General features: G+C 38.9%; 1 protein-coding gene across 1 annotated transcript in view; it reads left to right on the forward strand.

The window, feature by feature from the left end:
* Positions 1 to 1,966: 1,966 nt before the first annotated feature.
* Positions 1,967 to 4,936, forward strand: part of pde4bb (phosphodiesterase 4B, cAMP-specific b) — a 71,598-nt gene continuing 68,628 nt past the window's right edge. Inside the window, exon 1 of the mRNA XM_016478093.1 lies at positions 1,967 to 2,017. The gene's annotated coding sequence lies outside the window, so the exon portion shown is untranslated. The remainder of the gene's footprint in view (positions 2,018 to 4,936) is intronic.

Genomic DNA, 4,936 nt, shown 5'->3' on the forward strand with positions numbered 1-4,936 from the left:
GTGAAACTCTGATTTATTTATTTAATTCCTTTACCACGTTTTACTTGTTCTGTTTTATTTCATTTCATATTTACTCATTAGGTAACGCTGACCTTGCATGACTTTCTGACACACTGCAGGTGGTTTGGCTGCAATCTCGTGGGTTTATTGATGTGTCTCAAACACAACATATAAGGCAACTTACTGTACGGAGGAAACCATGGACTACATATAGAGATGAAAGCTCGATGGAAGATCATGAAACTTGACTGCACATTTTACCAGACACAGTTATGACCTTGAATAGTCACTTTTAAGCTAATTACTTATGTGAATAAGTTTCTTTGAAAGTTTCTTTTTGAAAAGATAGATCACAAAAGGAAGGACGAACAGACAAACAGGCAGATAGTCATAGACAGACAGAGAGAGACAGACAGACAGATAGATGGGTGGACAGATAGATAGACAGACAGATGGATAGACGGACGAAAAGAGAGTTAGTTAGATAGTCAGACACAGAGAGAGACAGATGGATGGACGGACAGATAGATGGATGGATGGAGGGATAGATAGATAGATAGATACACAGACAGACAGACAGACAGACAGATGGATGGAAGGACGAACAGACAGATAGTCATAGACAGACAGAGAGAGACAGACAGATAGACGGGTGGACAGATAGATAGACAGACGGATGGATAGAAGGACGAAAAGACAGTAAGTTAGATTCTAAGTTAGTTAGATAGTCAGACAGACAGAGAGAGACAGATGGATGGATGGACGGACGGAGGGATAGATAGACAGACAGACAGATGGATAGATAGAAGGAGGGACAGACAGATAGATAGTCAGACAGACAGAGAGACAAACAGATGGACGGACGGACGGACTAACAGACAGACAGACAGATAGATAGATAGACAGACAGACAGACAGACAGACGGATGGATGGATAGAAGGACAGACAGACAGATAGATAGTCAGACAGACAGACAGAGAGAGACAAACGGATGGATGGACAGATATATGGACAGACGGACAGACGAACAGACAGATAGATAGATAGATAGATAGATAGATAGATAGATGGACGGATGGATAGAAGGATGGACAGAGAGAGACAAACAGATAGATGGATGGACGGACGGACGGACGGACGGACTTTAATCATATTAACTAAGTAATTAATTTAAACATGACACATTGAATGTCATTTACATTTTTTATACAAAATCAGTATTATATATATAGCTAATTAGCAACTAATATATATATAGACAGACAGACAGACAGATAAGATAGATAGATAGCTAGATAGATAGATAGCAACTAATATATATATAGACAGACAGACAGATAGATAGACAAACAGACAGATAGATAGATAGATAGATAGATAGATAGATAGACAGATAGACGGATGATAGAAGGACGAAAAGACAGTAAGTTAGATTCTAAGTTAGTTAGATAGTCAGATAGACAGAGAGAGACAGAGAGAGACAGATGGATGGATGGATGGATGGATGGATGGACGGAGGGATAGATAGATAGATAGATAGACAGACAGACAGACGGATGGATAGAAGGACGGACAGACAGATAGATAGTCAGACAGACAGAGAGAGACAAACAGATGGATGGACGGACGGACGAACAGACAGACAGACAGACAGACAGACAGACAGACAGACAGACAGACAGACAGACAGACAGATAGATAGATAGATAGATAGATAGATAGATAGATAGATAGATTAGCATAAAAGCCATTCACCAGTCTCTCTCAATGTGTAGTCGGGATTCTTTGTTTTCTTGTATTCTTTGGGAGGATCACAGCACACCATCAATGCCAGAGTCCCAGAGAGGAGGAGGAGGATGGGGAGGAGGAGGAGGGATGTCCCATCCGCTGGTGATGGGTGACCACTTCCAATAGGATAGGAGGGGTTTACGGAAAGGTCTGTTTTAATCGCTCTCACGCCGATTTTATTCGTTCATCGATGACTATCATCTCGAAACGACAGCGCATGCATATAAGGTAAGTTTGCACGCTTCTCTCGGTCTATTGTTCGTTGCATACAACGACGCTGCCGTGCACTAGTTCGTGCACTTCGTTGACAAAGAGAACATTGCATTGTCGCTTTCTAAGCATTAGACTTGAGACTTGAATCGCCCTCGATGATCGTGACTGTGTAGGCTGATGTAAGTTGCTAGTTGCATCTGTTAACGTGTTGACATCGTAGCGCGCGTGTATGGTTCATGCATGTAACAGTGGTCTGTCAAAGTACCGATACAATTCAATTACGTGACTAAATATCTCAATTAAAATCCCAGGCCATTTGAAGTTCGTCTCGTTCTGTGTAACGAAGAAGTCTCGTTCAAACGACGCACAAGGCACACGCAGTTATAGGACTGTCGTGAATCGTGAAGGTGTTTTCACTGGAGACGTCATGTTATTAACTATTTGAACTAATATACTGTTGTTTTATCCTTCCAACTACGCTTTATCATCTTTAGGAGCACCGGCTTGTGAATTATCTTAATTAACTTGATTAACTTTATTGCCAGATACCCTTTTCATTGTCTGCTCTGGGAAAGTGTGAAAGCTCATCATTCATTCTCATGAATATTAATTGCTGTTATACAAATTCCATGCTATCGGACTAAAATAATTGCGCTGCTGTGGTTGAATATAAAGGCACAATGAGTCGACGTTGTGCATTATTTTCCTTAATATAATCTGCATTAAATTCAATAAACTGTCATTATTTATGGAGGAATATGAATACAGATGTATAAGTGGTATGATGTTCTTAAACTTTCATGTGTAGTGTAGCACATTGACTTTTCTCATGTAGATTGGCAATACAGAAATGACTTGATTTAACTTTTACATTAAGAATAGCCTTTCTGAGTGACAACTTTCTCTTTGGAAAAAAATCAATGATGTAGTGAATGAAGTCTTAGCTTAATTAATAATTCCAGTTGACTCTTGGAATTTCCGATTGACTTTTTTTTTTCTCCAGGAAAAAGGTCTTGTATTCAGTGGCACCTTGAAACCTAATAGGACAAATGAAATACATCTCACACACTGTACTCTTCTCCCCATCAACCCCACCTCCTCATTTCCTCCAGCTCTATCTCTCCTTCTCGTACTTACATCTTGACCATTGCTCAATACTGTATTCTGCCATTTATTAGAAGTAGTGGACATCATTACATGTACTGTATACTGGATCTGTTCCTGTAAGACATCACACTAATTAAAAAAGAACAGCTCATATGCCCTTGTTGTACTTTCCTCAAACAAGATCGATGCAAACCCAACTTCCCGGAACGCTCTAAAGATAGTAGTGTATTGTTTCAATAATAAAACCTAAATTGAACATTCTTGGAATGTTAGATATTGAAAATATCAAAAATACCAAACAGCAACCGTACACTAACATTAGTAAAACCAGGGATTGAAATGAACTTTTTCACTCACCAGCCAATTTGGCTACTAAATTTTTAAGTTACCGGCCATTCATAACTTCTACTAGCCAAAAAAACAAACAAACAACAAGACAGAAATAAACCAACAGTTTGAGGCTGTCTACACTGGGCATGACAAAGCTTGATTTTTACCTTTTATGGGCATTTTTACCTTTATAAAGCCATTTTTTCTAAAAGTGTACATAATCTTTTGAGTAAAATTCTTACATTTAATCAGTCAATTATAATAATAATACATTTAGGCTGTTGCTAAACAAATGAAATCAGTATTAATAAAATTCATCTTTGCAGAAGTTGCATATGAAGTGGCATTTAGATTTACACATGTTAAAAATGCAGCTTAGAGGGACATGGAATGCTTTAACCTGCAGTTACAAATGCATAAATAATGTTTTGATATTTTAAGGCAGCAAGTCACGGTTAATAAGTGAGTCATTGCGATTGAACCGAATCATTTAAACGGTTGATTCATTCAGGAACAAAACAGAGTCATGATACTCAGAGACGCAAAACAGTACTATGGCTGTGTTTGGAATTTTTTTGTTGTTGTTGTTGTTGGCGAAATATCGCAAAAACAGCCAATATGGTGTCTAAAACGTAAGTCTCTTGATATTAACTTATTGTTTATTGAACTGTTGTATAAAAAACCTCAACATGTTCACGAGTCTCAGACGCTAAACTCAAGTCACGTCTTTGGAGTTCAGGGTTTTCTAAACAGCACAGATTAGTTTTATAAACCTGAGCCGTTCGTTTCATGCATTGAGAGTCGAGTCTGAAACACACCGAGACGGATCTCTCTCATCGGCTTCGGTCACAGATACGAGTCAAACGTGTTCAGAGCATATTAACCTCAAACAGGTTCCACCGCTCACTCGTAATAGACTGAATCATGCAGTGAAAGAACTCACTCTAAATGCGCACACGCACTACAGCCTGTGTTGGTCTAACCAGACTTCATCACGTCGCGTATGCGTGCCTCTGTAGGTATGTTTTGTTTAGTTTTTGCAATATACTCGATAATGTGATGATGTCTCACGAGTTCAGTATTTGCGCTAAACTGAAGATTTGGCCTGCATGAACTTCCCCAAGAAATTAATGAGTGAACATAACTTACGAAAACTAACCCAAAGTAACCCGCCAAATTGGCTACTGATTTGACAGCGCTACCCGCCACAGCTGAGTTTTACCCGCATTTGGCGGGTGTTAATTTCAAACCCTGAGTAAAATATATTGTGGAAAGCGTTGTTTTTGCCCTCTTGAGGTGAATCATTAAATAATAACCCATCCATCTGTGTGCACCCAATCAAATAATAGCTGCCGATTTCAATTGGGATGTGTTTGTGAGATCTAATTGTCTGATGTTTATGTAAACAGCATACAATGCGTTTATCTTAAAGGGGTCATATGATGCGATTTCAATTTTTCCTTTCTCTTTGGAGTGTTACAAGCTCTTGGTGCATAA

Source organism: Sinocyclocheilus anshuiensis, unplaced genomic scaffold (assembly GCF_001515605.1).
Source record: "Sinocyclocheilus anshuiensis isolate Anshui unplaced genomic scaffold, SAMN03320099.WGS_v1.1 scaffold436, whole genome shotgun sequence".
Taxonomy (NCBI): domain Eukaryota; kingdom Metazoa; phylum Chordata; class Actinopteri; order Cypriniformes; family Cyprinidae; genus Sinocyclocheilus; species Sinocyclocheilus anshuiensis.